At 47.3% G+C, this 19187-nt stretch overlaps 1 protein-coding gene across 1 annotated transcript in view; it reads left to right on the plus strand.

Moving 5' to 3' along the window:
- TWIST2 (twist family bHLH transcription factor 2) overlaps nt 1–11347 on the plus strand; it is a gene marked incomplete at its 5' end in the record, with an annotated part of 35233 nt that extends 23886 nt beyond the window's left edge. The window contains one exon of the mRNA XM_084289571.1: nt 10967–11347. The remainder of the gene's footprint in view (nt 1–10966) is intronic.
- Nucleotides 11348–19187: the final 7840 nt, after the last annotated feature.

Below are 19187 nucleotides of genomic sequence, written 5' to 3' on the forward strand. Positions count from 1 at the left end.
CCACAAACCTACCTCCTCCTCCAGCTGCGACGAACCCCACAGCCCCGGGGAGGCCAAGGCTTGGACTGTGGAGGAGTGCAGGGCTGGGGGAACTGTTCCTTTGGGGGGCTCTTTCCTGTTTAAAGATTTTTTTTTATTTTATTTTCTGGCAAGGGAGGGACGCAGCACCTTGGAGCAAGCATACTGACTGCCTGGAGGTTGCTGCAGAGAGGCAGGACATAATGCAGAAACCCTGAGAGTCCCAGCAGCAAAATACTTCATTGCAGAGCTCTCACTTGTCATCCATACTGGGAGGCCAGCCCCAGGCTACTAATTTTATCTGGGCCAGAATAATCAACCACAAGCCAAAATGCTGAAGAAGTGGCTTTTTTTCTACGTGTTTCGGGACCCCAAAGGGCAAGTTCTCCTGCTGGAAGTGGTTGAGCCTGTGAGTTTCTGGGTGCAGTGAAGGCCAGCTCAGCTTTCCTGTGTTTTGGGTCGGGCTGTGCTGATTCACACCGGGAGCAGGGCTGGTGTCCCGGGGAGCTCTGAGCTCCCAGGCATCTTGCAGGCCTGAGGTCAGACTGTGCTGACCCTCCAGCTTCCCTCCCTCTTCAGCTTCTGTAATCTGTGGGTTGGTGTCAACTGGCTTGGTGGAGGCTCTCAAGCTGTTATGTTCCTGTCATTTTTTGCTTTTATAAGAGGTGTCTGGATGTTTTACTGGATGTTCCCCACCCCAAGAAAACAGCATGTTTTTTAAAATAACCATCTTTGAAATTTAACGTGGAATTACCACAACCTGTATTCCTTCCCAGGCATGAATTACACTCAGATAAATCAAAATTCAAATGATAGAGAGCTGGAGATGCACGGGAAGTTTAACAGGAGCCAAGGAAACTTCGAGATCAGAGTTTGTAGAGGTGTTAAAATTGCTCATGAGAGTCACTGCCTTCTCTGGTACTGCAGAAACTTATTTTACTCCAGAGAGCTTAGTTTATAGCCGTGCACCTGAGGCTGAGAGAATAGAAGAGTTCATTCACCTTTAAATAAGAACTGGGTGCGAGAAAGGCAGCTGTATGATGGATACCAAAATAATAAAGTTTGTGGCAGTCAAAAAACAGTCACTTAACTGCTGGTTAATATATCCATAGATAAACCTATAGATTACGCATTAATAAATCAATGTTAAATGCAGGCCTTTCTGGTAAATGCACCAGCATAAATTACACTGGACAAATGCAACAAGTAGTGTCTCATTAACTTTTAAAATGTTAGTCTTCTGTACTATGTTAAATTCCTTTTAAAAATAAAAATAAATTATTTTTAAATTATTTTTTTCTAATTAAAAAATAGTTTTTAAAAACTGAAAAAATGAAAAGACAAAGAGTGACAAATAATTTGTAAATTTAAGTCCAGCATTGTAAAGCTGGACTTACAGGGCCAGCAGCTCTTCCAGGACAGCCAGACCTAACACAGGTGAAGTCTGTTTAGATAGGTGGCCATAGATACAAATGAGTCTTCCTGCAAGACATTGAGAAGAAAAAAAAAAAAAAAGGATTTAAAGCATGGTTAGTTCAATCAATATTGGCTGCTTGCTGTCATTAAATTTATTTATATATATATAATCAATCTACTTCTCTTTTCTGTGGATAGTTATTTGTGACAGAAGCACTCAATATCCCCAGCTTTATTTCAGCTGTGGCAGCTGGTCCCCAGCCTTGCAGGCATGCTCTGTCCTGTTCAGCTGGCCAAGGCCAAGACACAGGTCCAGGGTCACGGGCTCTCCTGTTGGCTTCCTTTTTGGCGTTGTCTCTTTTGGATTTTTCATCCCAAACAGGGAGGTGTGAGCAAGCCATTGGCTTTCCTCGGTGCTGGGCTGGCGAGACCGAAACAGGCTTGGAGGGAGGAGAATTGAAAGGATTAAACCTCCTTCCAGATGGGCTGTTCGTTTTCTTTTCCTGCATCCCTGTCAAACAGTTAGTCACACTCCCGATAACAAACCGGGGAGCCGCGGGACGCGGGGAGGATGTTTTCTCTTGGACCAGCCATGGGCAGATAAATCCTCCAAGGTCTGAAAAGCCTGGGGTAAATTAGATTAGAGGCTTTCCTCTAGACGGCAAAAGGCGCTTGAAGCAGGGGTAGGTTTGGAGAGAGCAAGGGGAGGCCCTGCGGCTCGGGAATGAACAACGGCAAGGGATATGTTTTTAAATGGTTTCCCAGCTGTAAGATGCACATAATTGTGGCTTTCCTTCATCTGGGAGACTTCAAGAGCGGATGGTTGATAAGAGTTCATACCAGCAAAGGCAGAAAAACACAAGCCAAGGTATCTGGTTTCAGTCTGTCCGTACCCGTAGCATTAGATCTGATTTTGGCCCTCTCCCCCCTCTGCATGTACACAATTATCTGAATTCCTTTCTCCGCTGCTTCCTCCCCTCTGAAGTCTTGCAGACCGGCCCTTGTGCCTTTTCTGCAAGGGCAGCAGTCACACGTTGTGTTAGGGATGGTTGTGCAATTGGGCTCTCTCCTTTCCCGGTCACCTTGTATTAGTGTAGGTGCCTGTGCTGCACTCACAAGGACTCCCCAGGGGACACAGAGCAACCACAGTGATGGGAACTTATACCCCCATCCCCTTCTTTTTAGCTTTTTCTGATGGGAAACAACCTAGAAAACAGGAGAGTTCCACTATTCTAACCACCTAACCACTCACAGGTGCCTCTGTGCCTCAGTTTCCCCCTTTTGCCTTGTCTCTGCTGTTTGCCTCTGGCTGTGTTCCCCAACCCCTTGCATTGCAGGTGGGGCATCCCCAGGACCATTATGCACACCAATGTGGGCTGCTTTCCTGTACAGTTGAGTGGGCAGCAAGGTAGATGTGCTCAAGGACACAGCCAAAACATTGTTTTTCCACCTCACCGCTGTTGTCTCATTCTCCCCACCCAGCCGTCCTGTGGTCAAGCAGAAGGGGGACCTTTCTGCCATGCTGGTACGGGGAAATTGGCTTTCCAAAATATGACTCTTGGTCCTTCTCTGGGGTTGCCTCATGCTGGCTTTTCCCATGTAAGACAGCACACAGTTGCCTGCTTGCAAAGGCCTTGCTGCTGCTAAGCAATATGGTATTTTTCCCCTAAAGTTGCATCTTTGTGCCATCCAAATGTCAAAAATATCTTAAATAGAGACTACTTTCTACCCTGGCTCTGGGAACAGCTGACAAATCTGTAAGATGATTTGAGGATATCCCTTTGGTACAGACACAGCCAATGCCTGTAGCAGGGCATAGATCCTTTCTTCCTTTCACCTTGTTACAAAAACATTAGTCCATATATAAACTATGCATAAATATGAACACAACATGTACAGATACAGGTTTCCCATTCCTACACAGACCAAGGACTTACTTTCATAAACACACCTAAAGACCCGATGAATTCAGTTAAAATTTTCTGTGTGCTTTGATTTGGTTTTAGCCTACTTGCTACAAGCTATACTATGTAGAAATTTCAGCATGGAAATTGCAAAAATGGAAAGCCTTTGAAAATTCTTCTGATCTCACTCTAACTTTCCGTTTCTGACAGCCAGTTTTGACTGACAGAGGATAAATTTCTCTAGAAAAACTGCTGATGGGGCCTGGTTACACGTCTAAAAGCGGGTCAGGTCTGAACCAAGCTGCTTGGTGGTGCGGACAGGTTCTGGAGCACCAAGCTGGTCTTTGCTGCAGCCAGAGATTATCAAAGCCATGGTGACTGTGAAACCCACCACCTGAGCTGGGACAGTCCTTGTCTTCAAGGCTCTTAAGGAAATCAGTGAGGTGCCATTTACCCAGGTAGGGAACAAAAGCAAAACCCCAGCACTCTCCTTTTCCAGTCAAGGTGACACAGGCCTGTTGCAGGTCCCTCTGCATGGTCTTTAGTAGGCAGCAGTGGATAAAACTGCTCGTAGGAATCCACCATTTTACCCAAGAGTGGCTGTGATGGTCAGGGTGCACGGGAAAAGGGCTCAGTTCTAGGGTGCTTTGGCAAAGGCAAAGGGCAACCAGCCCACCTCCCAGGATGGGGCCCGGCTTTGAAAATGAGCCTTGCTTTGGGAGATTTGGCTGGTGATAAACAAGTCTCTTTTCTGCTTTGCTTTTACCCTACACAGCAGGAAGTCAGAGCAAAGTTTTCCTCCACAAACCTCTACTGCAGCCCACTTTGGTTCTTTCTGGTTTTCGTAATCTGCAGGAGCAATAGCAACCAGGAGCTCCATGTTTTGCCTAATCCTCCAGGATGGAGGGTTGCAAATACCTGTTTGCCTGTGTACGTCCCTACGTGCTGGTCACGGCTCCAGGCCAGGTCCTGGCTGCCAGCACCTCACCTCCACCCTAGCACCTCTCTTCTGTAAGTTTAATGGCGCTGTGATAAAATCCAAGCCAAAATAACGCCCCATTCTTCCTGACTTAGGTCTGTTTCATATGGCTCACAGAAACTCACCCCATGCATAGTTGGAAGGCGATTCGGGGAGGCTCAGGACTAGGTCAAAACAAACTTAATTTCCTCCAGGTCCAGGTGGAGTGCTGCTTTGTGAACCGGGCTATCTGCACGCCGCCTTTCAGCTTTCCACCCGCAGCCATCACAGCCTCCAACACACAGTCACAGGAAAGCTTGTAGCGTTTTGGAGCATGGCTGGTTTCCACTCTCCCTGTGCTCCAAAACAGCTGGACCATTTTTGCCTAGTCTCCAGAAAACAAAAGCAACAACAAGGAAGAGGAATCACCTTCGGGCATGGAAAATTTTCAGCACAAGTTTAAGAAGGTTATGAACAGATTTAAAAAAAAAAAAATGAGTCTGGATAGCAAAGCTTACAGACCTGACCATGGATATCATGATCAATACTTGCAACATGGTTATTTAAGCTGTAAGCAATGGTCCTCAGTTTGCAAAGGTCAGGAATGAGCAAGGTTAAGGGCATGGTTGGGATGTTTAACAGTAAGCACGTAAGCCTTAAGCACCACAGGTAGGGACCCTGCTCAAGAAGATGACAACCCCCAATAAGTTTGGTGATTTCTGAGTCCCCAGCAAGATCCTCCTGGGTATCTCAGACCTCTGCGCTTCAAGCTGCCAGGTAGGCTTTAAAGGCAGTCCTCTTGGACGGCAAACCTGGGGTTGAGTAGGGTGACAGGCACTAGGGAGAAAGGAGCACAAGTTGCTCTCAGGACTCTAGCTAGCCTGCCATGGGTCACATCCAGTCCTCTGCCTCAGTAACCAGGTGAGATGGGGCTCTTGTGGCCAGAAGCAAACCAGATTCAGGCTTTCTGGCCTGAGAATCAAGACCCTGAGATCTGTCTTCCCCTCTAGCTTGGCATTTCCTAATCTAAAGAACAGCGCGATTTCTGGAGCAGCCTGCTTTGGCATTTCAAAAATTCACATCAGCCCATGCTGACCTTTTCTCTCCAAAGGCACGGGCGCGGACACGTGCGTCCCATGTCACGTTTTGCATTGTTCGCTCTTGTTTTCCCCATCCCCAACCACGGCGTGCCTACGGGGCAGTACACACGCAGCGCTGGTGTGGCGGGTGGGCGTACCGGGGCTGTGACATCATGCAGTAACCAAACTAGCCACATTTATTTGTTTTGAAAAATATTAAGGGCAGCTGCTACTTAGCGCCGACAGAAACATTTTATTGATTTTCTAGAGCAGGAGTGTCCCCTGTTGTGTTGTAACCCAGCAGTGCTTGAACCCAGTGGTGGGACATTTCCAGAATAAATCAGCTACAGGACATTTTCCCTTCTCTTTTTAAATATTCAGAGCATATCCAGCCTTGAAAATACATGCCTGGGTAACAACTAGAGAGGTCACTGCCTCATGTTCTTGCTCTGCCCTGTCTCAATCAAATGTAATCTCCAAGCAGGTCCAACACAGAAGGGGACTACTCCTTCCCCATCCACCCCATAACGTCCCATCACTAGCAGAGGAGATGGAGATGGGACCATTTCTGACATGACGACGGGGGCCCTGCAGCTTTTCCTTGGGCAGGAGAATTTGTTCCTCTGCTGCTGTTCTCGAAGGGGAAAACGCTCTTACCAGCTCTTGTGCAACACCTAGCACGGGAACAACCTGATCATCAGTGTGGGCCAGGGCTAGTGACAGCCTGAGTGGGCTTTAACTGTAGGTTTCCTCGCATTTTTCCCTTCTGGTTATTCTCATGTTGGGAGGATGAGTTTTGAGACAACAGGGAACTCCAGCTGAGTTTGTCTGGTGTTTTCTCGTGGGCTGGTTTAATATTTGCTTCCTCAGCGCGTTTGCTTGTGTCCTACCTAATCACCCCAGGCAGCCCCGCTGCTCACCAGCCTGCCTCGCAGAAATGCCGCTCCCTGCTCCAAACCTCCAGAGTCTGTAAAAAAGCAGCCTTTGAAGTTAACATCCCATTAAAAATGAATGTTCTGGGGACGCTTAAAGAACAGGCACAGTCTGGGCAGGGAGACTTCAAAGGAGGCAAAAATGCAGTGGTGGGGACTGTGCCGAATGCGGCAGAGCGGCTGGGGCACCGTGGGCTGGTGGGAAGAGCAGCCTCTCCATCCCACTGAGCCAGGAACGGGGCAGCCACACATGGGGGCAGAGAGGAGCACACTCACAGGTGTCACTTATTACTTATTCACATTAGTTACTGCAATTCAGCAGTGAAGGATGCTCAGTCAGAAACTGTGTCCCCTCCGGAGGCAGCCGAAAGCAGCATCACCAGCCCAGGGGCACAGGCAGCGTGCCCTGCACTGACCCACTGAGCGGGGCTGGGGTCTTGGCTTTGACCCACGCTCCTTTTCACTTCCCCAAGATGAAGGGGAAGAGGGGAGGAAACAGTCTATAAACTTCTCAGCGACTGCCGAAATCAGTACCAGGTGTCACGGGGCGAGCAGCTGGCGTGTGCTGCACCGTGCTGCTGTTTGTGCCCCTCATCTCCCCCCTTGCTGCCCGACCCCAGCTCAGTTAGGAGCACAAGGCAACAGGACCGGGCACCTGTGACCCCTTAGTTGGGCTGGGACCTTTCTGGTAGGAAAGTGGCCAGACCCTGGGTACAGAACCATTTCTGACTTTGCAACCTATACAACAAGCTCAAATACCATTTTTTTCTTACAAATAATAATAATTTTATTATTTATTTTATTATTTATTATTGAGTATTTAACAGTTTAAATACTCAAAGGGTTTTCCTGTGATTTCTATTGCTTTTGCATTCTTGGCTGTGTTATGGAAATGATTTCAATCCCTTTGTAACCAAACCCAACCCTAATCCTATATAAGCAAGGACCTCAGGGACCTGTTGCAAAATTTCCTCCGACCGGGGCCCTGCTCTTGCTGCCACCTTACATCAAGCCTGCAGCTCTCAGCTGCCGCGGTTTCCCTGCTGTGCTCTGGGGCTGGGGAATGCTCTAAAGTGAATAAAAATGAGCAGCAGCTTGTGCCACCACAGAAAATGCACTGGATCTGTAATGTTATAGGGTCCAGAGTGCGTAACAGCTATATTCTGTGTTTTAAACTGCAGGATAAAAGAAATGTTTAGAAATTATGTTCAGCAGAGAGCTTCACTGTGTATCATCACACACTCCAGACTCTAATCATGCACTGTTATTGTGTAGCTTTATGCCCTTCAACCATGCACTGGAGAATCACAAGGTGCTTTATGGGCACGAGCTAATTAAAACCCATGTGCACTGTGAGAGAGGAAGGGATGTATGGCAACTTCCCAGCCAGGGAAGCTGAGGCACATGCAGAGAGAGCACTTACACAGGGAACCTGTGCATGAGCTAGGATTAAAACTGAGCTCTGCAAGGTCCTGCTGTCCTACCCCTCCAGCTCAGTGCTGAACTTAGAGCAGAAACTCTGTCCCCTCCCTGTGAAATCCGCTATGGGCTTTGCTGTGTCCTTTAAGAAGCCCCATAAATCCGTACCTCACCATCCAGCTGCCACAGGAGACACGCAGTGAGGCCACGAGTGAGCCAGGTTTGCAGGACTTCTCCAGGAAACCTCTGTGGGCCCTGCTTGCAGGAGTAGCCACCAGCTGGATACGTTGGCAGGCTTTGATGAACGCCTTGTTGAACCCCTCTGGAATTAAAGGATCATAAACATGAAGCATGACCTTGGGAGAGTCCATTAAAGCACAGAATTGCTGTGGAAAAGCTCTCTGTAACTTAACAGGTGACAGGAGCCTTCTGGCTCGTTTTTAAAGCTCCTGAAGGCAACAGGGCAGTGCTTCCCCCGCTGGTGTATGTTGAGCTGGGATCAGAGCTGGACATTCTGGGTGCACTGGTTTTACTGGGACACTTCAAGCTGGGCTTTCCAGAAATGCTGGGGGAAATAACCCTTTCATGGCCAGGTGTACCAGCTGCCTTTGGGTGACCTTTGTATCTGGGCATAATATTGCCTCATCAGCTAAGAGGCTGCCTTAATGTGCAGTGGATAACTGGAGAAAATAGGAGGGAAAATCGTTTAGCAGCTCATCTGGTGCTGTGGTTCCCATCCTGTGGTCCACAAATCGTTAGTGAGATGTAAGACCTCAGAAAGTGATTCACACACACAGGCCCAAATCCAAATCATAGACTCACACACGAGCTGAGGGACAGCAAAATCAACAAAGGAACACAACACTTGACCTACTGTTACTTGCTTGTGAATGTGTCCCACTGTGGCACTGCTGCACGAGATGGCATTTTTTTCAGGAAGGACTAACTAGTCCTTGGATGCTCCTGTCCTTCAGCTGGATCCACTGCAACAAAACCAGATGGTACTTGACTTGTTTAACCCACTCCTAAAAACCTCAAGTGATGGAGATCATGCCGTACAGCAGAAGATAACAGGTCTCCTGCTGCTTGGTCTGATCTGCTAACTTTACATCACACATATTAAACAAACAAACAAACCAAAACCAGCACAGGAGGGTCCTTCCCAAGAGACATGTGGGCTGAGGGTTCTTTTGGCATCATGGGGACAGCAATTACTCCAATTACTTATGGAGAAATGCCTCTTTATTATTACCACAAGGCTCAAACCTGCAGTGCCGTGGCAGCAAAGCATGGACCCACAGATGAGCAGCAGTGCCCTGGGTGACTCCTTCAGCCCCTCACGGGGAAACCAGGGCTGGTAACGAGGCATCAGCCCAGTGGTAGGCCATCTAATCTGCCCACCACAACCCCAGTGCTGGTGCCCTGTGCAGGATGGGGAGGGATGGGGTAAGGGTGTTCCTTACCCTGCAAAGCCAAGCCAGAGCCCTGGGGCACAGCATTGCTGCCATTTGCTGAGCAGATCCTGTGCTCGTTTGCCTCACTGTAACAGGGAAGTCAAAACACCCTGTTAGCACTGAGCTGCTGTGAAATTCCCATTTTTTCCAGTTGGCCGGAGCCAAAAGAGCTGCTGGAAACCTGAAGAAACTGGTGAAAATGAGATCCTGCACTGCAGCAGCAGTCGGAGCGGCACCGGGGGCGAAGACATTGACTTCCAAATCACCACTTTTGCTCCGAGAGCAGCTTTGTGCTGACCTGTCCCATCTTGGACGGGGTTTAAAAAATAAGTGGGAGTAGGCCAGCTCAGTGTTGCTTTCTGTCCATTTTTACCTTCTTTTACATGGCAGCCAGGCTGAGCAAGGAGCAGGGCACAGCGTTTTGTCATGTGGCTGGAAGCAAACAGCACCCACCCGTTCCTCTGCTTGCTGGAGAAAATCGTGGAAAAAAAGATCACTGAGCTTAAAGGTTGCCCCAGACCCCAGCAGAAACTCACTCTGTGGTGTCTTCCTCCTTCCTTTATTGTATTTTTCTTTCCCGAGTCCCCGCCGTGCTCCCCTCGCTGGGGTTGTGGCAATGTGAGCATGAAGAAAGGGCCAGTCTGTCATCTGTCAGACGTGCTCATACACAAACCACGGCCGCTCGCACACACCAAGCAGTTAGGCTTTCCTAAGTGGTCCTGGGCAGCTTGTCAAGTCCTGAGCTCGTCTGCAGAATGTGGTTGTAATTAGATAATTAATAACTTTGAGAAGGAAAGGAAAGGAAATAAGCTAAATGGAAGCTTTCCTTAGTGGGAGGAAATAATTATATCTGCTTTTTGATATATGAGCTGAGATGGCTTTCTGGAGGCAGAAACAGCATCTTGCATGAAAAATCATCCCTCCCCCAAGTTGGTTGGGATCTCCCTTGGGCACTGCTGGGGCACAGCTTGTCCCAGCAGCCCGCAGACGAGCAGCAGCAGGTTGCTGCAGACCAGGGCAAAGCCCACAGGTAACAGGGCTCCCCGCCGTGCTGCTGCATCCTGTCACATCCCAGAAAGCGGAGTGGATACGCGGGGCTGGGTCGCTGGGAACCGCGGGGAAAACAGGGCTCTAGCATCACATCCCTCGGGGCGGGAGAGGTGCTGTAAGCAAATGGACTTTTAAATAGCTGTGTTGCTGCTGCCTATGGATTTAACCATTTCACATCACAATGAAAAAAAAGGCTATGGCATTACTAAACACTGAAGTTACACGCCCAAAAGGAATCATTAGATTTATGCTGATTTCTTTTATTTTGGATGTGCTTGGCTGTTACTTAAATGTGCTAGCCAAGAATAGGAAGAAAACATTAATTTTCAGCAGGGTTTGCCTGATGTTGCAGGAAGAGTCACTTTGGGTGGGATTACATTTTGTACAAGCACATTTGGGGCACCTAGCTCTGCTCCCTGGGCGTCGCTGGGAGCCCTGTGCTAAATACAGCAACAAATTGGCAGCAACACTAGCGCTGAGCATCCAATCTCCCCGTTTCCCTCGGTTAAGAGGCCACGAGGGCTATTCCTGGTGCACTGGATCTTGCCCAGCTGCTGGATTAACCAAGTGTCTCCATGCTACCGGCACCAGGGATGGATTTTAACATGTGGTTATGGGTTTTCACAAACACTGCCTTGGTTTGCAGGGGAAAAGAGCTTATGAGATAATATATATCACACAAAGATGTGCTGTATTCAGTGTATTTATTTTTCTTTTTTTCTCCCCCTTTCTCTAGACTGTCCAGTGTCTGAGACTGAAGTGGAATTGGGATGTATCCAAGTTTGTAGCTTCTGAAACCTTAACAACCTCAAGTAAACTGGTCCAAAAGACACCTCTTGACCTCCCTCGCTCTGAACTCTTGCAGAGCACTTAGACTGAGCAGAAACCAGCACCAAAGCTAACGGTCTGAAACTTTGCAACATCTCTCCCCAAGTGACTGACCAAAGAGAAAAGAGAAGCAACATTCCTGATTGTTCATTGTTGTTGGGTTTTATGTCCGTGTGTCTGTCTGTGCGTTTGGTTTGATTTCTTTTTTTTTTTTTTTTTTTTTCTTTCTGATAAATCTTAATTCAGGAATACCTTTATGAGAAATCTTTGGGTTTGGATTTTATTTCTCCTTAGCTGTATTCTTTTTTTTCTTTTTTTTTTTTTTTTTTTTCCAAAACATGATTTCTTGTACAGTAATGTCAAAACTGGACCAAGGCTCTCAGAAAAAAAAAAAAAAAGAAAAAAAAAAAAGGAAGAAAAAAGGCCTCAGTGTCCCCAGCTCCCTGCATGATTTGTTTCAAGTACAGCCTGGACTACAGACTGCCCTCCACACTCTGCTGCCTCTTCCTTATTGCTCCATGATCTGCTACAGCTCCCAGCCCCTCCCCTCCCCTCCTTTTTATTTTCATTTTCTGTTCCAGTGTATATGTTGCTTATTTGTTTTATTTATTGAGATATTTTTAACGAGCTAAGAGACTGCAATGTCGCTGTGTATACTGCTTCTCTTGCCAATAAAAATAAAGATGTCATGCAGCTACTGGGGGTATTTGATTTACACTCTGAGTGCACAGCCCCGAGCAGAAGCTGAGGAGCTGAGCCACCCCACCAATGCCTCAGTGCTCACCGACTTTGCTAAAACCCATTCCCCAGGTAGCAGGTGATAAATGCAGAAGGTGTTAGCTCAGCATCACTTACCCATGGTGATGTCTGCCCATGTGTGCCAGGAGCAGTGGGTTGCTTGCTCGCAGCCCTGCTCAGGAGGCTTACTCAGGCTGCAAGCACCGTGGAAGGGGCTCGGGCATCCGTAGGGCCATGGCCTCCAACGCACTGCTTGTTGCAAGCTCTGCCTTTCCAAAGAAAACTTTCAGCCTTTCCACAGAACAATTTGTAATCATTTCAAAACGAATTTCATGTAGATGGGCTGGAGTTGGACTGCTCAGCCTTGGAATTACGATTCATTTCTGGGCTGCATATTGCATCCAGAAAAGAAGCATGACCCATAAAAGCTGGGCAAAAAGCATTAGCTGTGCTACAGAAGTGGTCACCCGGGGTTGCTGGTGTGCTCCTGCTTCCTCCTTCCCTTCCACCTCTTCCAGCTCTGCTGGTACTCACCAGCCTTCCTCCACCGTCTCCTAGAGCCCCGTCAGGCTCTTGGTCACACACATGCTGAAGCCAGGTTTCAATTTCCAAGTCATAAATAACACGTTTAAAAAGAATTTGCTCTGAAAGAAAAAAAAAAAAAAAAAAAGGAAAAAGAAAAAAAAATCCTTTAAAGAACAATCACTGTGGATCTGGAAACATGGGGCTAAATTATCCCAAATGACCTTTTGTTCTCACACCCTTTCCCTGCTGGATTAACAACGATGCCAGTTAACTTGAGAGCATCTGGACTGCAACACCGAGGTGACAGACAGAGATTGATTAAACGGCAGGTCTCTGGCAAAGGCAGCTTGGGAGCCTCAGTGCTCCTTGCAGGAATTATCAATTCACTTTGCAAAGCAAGAGACAAAACAGATCTCTGTAAGAAAGATCAGCTCAGAAATTGGCAGAGAGTGGTGTAGTGGGGGGAAAGGAAAAGATGGTGAAGGATAATTGGCTATGGAAAAAAAAGCAATGCTGTGGTGTCTAGAGCCATTAAAAAATAAATCATGTCATTCCATCTAAACCAGCTTCAGAGAAAAACTTTTTAGCATGCCAAATCCGGAACATACATGTGTGTATCATCAGATGTATTAATTGCCTGATAGGCTTCAGAACTTAAATGTCAAATGTTTATTTTAAAACAAGCAGAGTTGCATGGAGTAAAATACATCAAGTCCATTAGACGCTCTTATTTTCTTAAAAGTAGATGACATCTCAGTCTCGGCGTTTGGTAGCAGCGGAGCCAAAAATGCCATTTAAGAAGGTGAACATAACACGTGTCATGTGATGCAGCACGCCACGCAGCAAGCAGGTTTTTTTTCCTAGGGGTGCACATTAGCTTCTGCATTTTTTGTGAAGCTTTAATGATGCTCCACATCACACCAGGCTGATGTCACCACAAAGAGTGACATTTTCCAAGCATGGGCCTGTAAATCCAACTTCAGCCCCATTAATTATTTGTTAGAAGAGCCTGATGTGCTGCTTTGCTTTCCCAGGACATGACCAGATCCAGAAGGAGAGACCTGGCAGGTCAGATCAGATGTCTGCAACCGTAGGTGCCATGTGCTTTCCTTAATGCTGCAAAGCATCAGGGCTGCTAACCTTCCCTGACAATTCCAGGCATTTAAGGACATCTCATGGTAGATCAAAGCTTTTGCTCTCTCCCTCTCGATGCAAAGTGCACTAGCAGCCACTATCAGGTGAACGGTGACAATAAATGGTTGCAAGCACTAGCTGAGCCCCTTTTCAATCAATTCTGGGGGTTAGCAGAGGCTCCTGTAGGTGAATGGCCATGGAAAAGTAAAGTTGGAGACCAGAAATAAATCCAGAGCACTAGGATACTTTTTTTCTTTTTTATTTTCCAGGCAGAAACTACTGAAGTTGGTCAGGTCAGTCAGTGAACAGCAATGCCATGGGGCTCAGATGAGTGGTTTCAGGTCACAAGGTGAGAATGGGAGATATCAAACACTCCACGACATCCTGATAATCTGAGACCTGTAAATTGTCTGGATAACACATTTTAGCAGACAACGCACTTGAATTGGCAGATAAAGAGATGTGCGTTCAATAAATCGCTGAAAAGCTTTTTCATCTTGTGTGAGTTCATCTTGCAGAAGTTACAGCCCAACGTTAGGAGGAAACCAAAGACGAGGTAAAATGCAGATCCTAAAACTGAAGCTATGTTGTCCTGTACAGCACATGACAGACATATTTACTATTCTTTTTCATATGTAGGAGTTTTTTAGTGCTAATCAGTACTTATCATTTAGTGCTCACCCTAATTCCCCCTGTGACTGAATTTGTCCTTTTTCCATCTGTGCATGAAACCCCAAGGTTTCTCAAGAGACTGGCATTTCCTAGGGCAGAGACATACTCTCCTGTGCAAAGAGAATGAAACCAAAATCCTGTAATGCACCAGGTCCATCCAAACCTGACAGATCCTCACAACAGGGGTTTCTCCGCATGTGCAGGACCTGGCTAAATATTGGTCCTGAACTGTTTGCTCTCTGCATACGTGAAAGGCTGCAGAAAACACCCAGCACATGCTATTTGTGCAGGGGTCCAGCTAATAGCAAAGTAAAGTGTTCACTGGAAAGAAGCCAAGTCCTGAGGTCGTGATATAAAGTGTGCTTTATATATATATATATATATATATATATATATATATATATATATATATTTTTTTTTACTCAATACCAGCTCAGCAAAGCACTGCCAAACCCCCCACTTCCAAAAGGGAAAAAGTTTTCAGCTAGAGTTCTTGATGTAGGTCAAATGAAAATAAAATAATATATATGTACATATATATATATATAAAAGCCAACAACAATCCCAAAACAAATCCAAGCCCCACATCCCACCCCTTGGAATCTCTTTTCTCCCTGGCCTCCCCCAGGGCCACCCTGTTTTCACCCAGCCGCCGACAGTGAGAAGGGGAGGAGGGACCAGGGAGGGGGAACGCTGACAATTTTTCCCAGAGATGCTTGTAAACTTGGAGTCCTCGCTTGGCTGGGACCACCCAGGCACCATCGCTGGGATGGGGATTTCAACCCCCCCTTAAAGGGTGACTGCAAAGAGAGGTAGTCAGTCTGTGGTGCTTAGCATCATCTCTGCACGGAGACCTCAGCTAGGGCAACATACATCCCACCCAACACTGGGAGAGGAGGGAGCCCATGGGACTTCAAGTGGCACCTAGATGGAGTCAGCTATATGATAAGTCTCCTATTGACTTCTCCAAGAGAAAGGAATGGCTGTTCTGAAGCACAGTGACAGTGGCCTTTATTGGGGTTAAATATAAAGGCCAAAATTGTACCCAGAAATCACAAGAAATGTGAAGTGCTGTTGCCTGAATATCTCTCATACATATCTCTTACTGAAACAAATGCCACATGTCACCAGGGAGAAACCTGCTAACTTCCCACTGGGCCTTAGCAATGCCTTCTGCAGTTCTGTAACTCACTTTCAAATCTCTGAGCAGCCATACTGCAGCTCTTATTAAGAGAAAAACTGAAGCCATTTTCAAGACCCTAAATTCTCTCTGTGTGCACACATTGCCGTCAGATATTTACTTCACAGGGACTTGCCCAGCTCATCTCCAGCATCCAAACATCTGAACTTCAGTTGAGATCCTTCAGTCAGACAAACCCCCTTCCAGCAGCTGCTTCAGCATCAGATGGACCGTGGAAACCATGAAAGGCAGAAGGAGAGATCAAGCACAGCAGAAGATCTTCTTGCACAACCCATTCATCCATCACTCAGGCCTGCTGTCTTCACAATGCATTAAATATCATGACTTTATGCCTCATCTTTAACACTTCCTCCCACTTCTAGCACCAAATCAGTAACCATAAGCTGGTCCCCTAAACCCTGATGAGAAGCAAACACCATACATCGCCAACATTTCAGCCATGTTTTATTGCAATAATTCAAGCTGATGTAGGGTTTTCAGCTGTATTTTGATGCTTTTTGTGGTTTTGATGCCATTCCACTGGCCTTTGTAGTCTCAGAATTTGTTTTGAGTATGGTAAAGTGCACTCAGCCCTTTTATGATTTCCTGTCTTGTTTCAGAGTCTTGCACTGAAAGACTTTAGTTGCCTCCTAAATCTTTTTCCAGAACTCTCCTGTCACTTTAAATATTGGCCAGCATTTTGTTAGCTTCAAGACTTTGAAATAATATCAAAGTAAACCTCAAAGGAAAATAACCCAGTAAAGGGTAAGGTTGGAGCTTAATTCATATTTAAATAAAGATCTTTCACTTCAGCTTGGGTTACTGTGTAAAATGACTGGGAGCAAATGGAGCTTTTAAAGGCCTTATTCCCCTGGGGGTCTATTTTAAAATGATCGGAGAGCCTACCAGGCAGGGGAATGAAATTGCCTTCCCATGAAAAATTCTCTGCCAATGGGAAGAAAAAATTTGAAGTTCTCCAGAATCAAGATGGACTTTTTCCTCCCTCCCTTCTTCAACCGTGGCCCCAGACGACATTTGTAAATGGTGCTCTCTCCCTGCAGGCAGAGAGGAACAGTTCCAAAGCCTTTGCAGAAGGAAACAAGGGGCTAGCAATTGATTTGCAAATAAAAATATAGCCTTTTCTTTAACAAATTGTTCTTCCTTTTTTTTTTTTGGGGGGGGGGGGGGGAGGGGGGGAGTGAGGAGGTGGGAGATATCAGGGGGAACAAACTGCATTTTATTAAATGAGAACAGGAGATTTGCCCTGTCACCCCTACCAAAATTCCATCTTTCAGGAAAGAAAGAAGGAATTGGGGTCTGATTTCCTACAAACTTCAGCACCTGACAGGAATTTTCACAAAGCCATAAGGGCAGATTTGCAAGCTTAATGCCCAGCACAGGTAAGTTTGCAAGAGTAGCCAAGCACACAGCTCTCCTTGACTTTATCTGGGGAGCTTCTTTGAAATTTGCCTTTAAGCAGCACATCCTGCTGCAGCATGGAGCAGAAGTGGTGATGGATTTAGCCTTCCACATACCCTCTGCCTTTATTCCTTATTTCCTATTCAAGCCCAAGGAACAGTGGGTGGGAGGGACTGCTTTTGCTAACGCCAGCAGCTCCAGATCTGCCAAAACCCGAAACAAAGGCTGTGAGAAAAATATTTCTGCAGGAAGCATTTGCTGAAACATGATTCATTTCTTTAAGATAAGTAATATTTCCTACGGCCAACACTTACAAAACAGTTAGCCTCCCTCATCCGTACTTCAGCCTGGATGATGAATACGGCTGAAGCATGTGCTTCCAGTTGAGCCTCTACGGTGCTGGCGTGCTTGCTCAAAGTTTGAAGGCATGGCACACCACTGCAAATTTGCTCTCATCTGAAGGCACTTCGAGGCTGGGGACTTCATGGTTTGCTCTACGTCTTTCCTTATTGCCAGCCCCCCAGGACCCCCTCAGTTTGGCTGCACCAGGTCAGGAGGTGAAGGGGACTCTCCTCTCCCCCTGCTGCATGCCACCACCTCAAGCACCATTGTTTTCAGACACAGCCTAACACCCCTGCCTCAGTCGCTGTGGCTTTTTCACCAGCTACTACAAACAATGGGCTCTGTGGGTCATTTGCAGTTCATCACGTCTTTTGAGTTGTCCGGGTAGTTATTTGAAAAACCATTCCTGCTTAGCACATGGCCACAAGATACATAATGAAATTTCCTAACATCCCTTATTTCAGAAACCTCTTTCAAAAGCGGCCTGCCAGACTGCAGCTTTCTTTCCCAAATTAGTGATCTGGTGGAAACTCAGCAGGAACTGGGCCACGACCCAGCTGGCACAGCCCTGAAGATGTGCGAGACAGCGGCTCGCAGCACGCCGTGGGAGGTGGGGACTCGCGCCATGGTCCCCCGGCCCGCCTGGGTCTCAAGCCAGGACACAGCTTCAGCACCTGCACTGCTGGTTTTGGACCTTGACCCTCCTCTTCCAAGAGCCCTCGCTTTCTCACATATGGGTCTAACCAGCATGAGGGGCTGGCTGAGCTCCTTCCTCTTCCTCGCCCCTCTGGATGCTCAGCAGAGGCTGAGGGCTGTGTGGGGCTCTCTGTCCCAGTGGTGCCTGCCAGGACAGCAAGTCCTGGTGGGGTGATGGACCCAAAAAGCTGGGCAGGGAGCTCCATTAGCACAGCCCTTCTTGCTGCATTGGTGTGGCTCACACCAGAGCTGATGGAGCCCATCCATGGGGCTGGCACACTTCTGCCCCATCCAGACACCAGCCTGAGACATGGCCCACCACAGATGTTCTTTAGCCACCACATTAAGGACATAAAACTATGAGAGCACATCCAAAGGAGGGCTACAAAGATAGTGAAGGGTCTAGAGGGCAAGATGTACAAGGAGCGCCTGAGGTACTTTGGTTTGCTCAGCCCCGAGCAGAGCAGGCTGAGGGGAGGCCTCATGGCGGCCTGCAGCTCCCTCAGGAGGGGAGCGGAGGGGCAGGCGCTGAGCTCTGCTCTCTGGGGACAGCAACAGGACCCAAGGGGATGGCATGGAGCTGGGACAGGGGAGGGTCAGGCTGGGGGTTAGGGACAGGTTCTGCACCCAGAGGGTGGTTGGGCACTGGGACAGGCTCCCCAGGGCAGTGGTCATAGCACTGAGTCTCCTGGAGTTCAAGAAGCATTTGGACAATGCCCTCAGACACGTTGGTGTGATTTTGGGTGGTAGTGTGTGGAGTCATGGTCTTGTGACACCTCAGGCCGTGTTCATTGTGGCTTGCCAAGCAGCCCCTCTCTCACCAGCCTCCTCTGATCACCCATGCTAATGCAACCCCATGCCCACGGGCCATCCATCACCTCCCGGGTGCAGCAGCCCCAGGTATTGCTGCACCCCAGGTCCAGGGGGGCTGAGACTTTCCTGTGGTGCACCTCAGATTAGGTGCTGGCTGAGCACTGCCTTCTCCAGCCATAAGAAAAGGAATGGTGTGCATATAGGAAAGAGAAGTGCAGAGGAAGAAAAGGATTAACACGCAGTGCAGAAAGGAAAGTAAGCAAAGACATGCCTGTTCTTATGGACCGCACATGAATACATCAGTTAGGAGATGGATGGGTCTTTCAGACGTTTCCTCAGACCCCTTTTCCATATATCATGTGTTGCTTTCAGGTTAGAGTTTCATTCATACTAAACTCACTGTTCCTCTACATTGGGACTTCAGCACTGCCTTTACAAAGCCATACTTTTTAACGCCACATTAAAACAGGATTGAATATTGGTTACTCAGAGGGGGAAAAAAAATCCTAATGTCAGCATTTTTGTTGCAAACACAGCACGTTCAATACTTTTCAATAGTTTCTTTCTAAAGGGGTGAGAAGATAATTTACATTATTAAAAAATACTCTTT

This window comes from Netta rufina (assembly GCF_964035555.1).
Source record: "Netta rufina genome assembly, chromosome: 6".
NCBI lineage: Eukaryota > Metazoa > Chordata > Aves > Anseriformes > Anatidae > Netta > Netta rufina.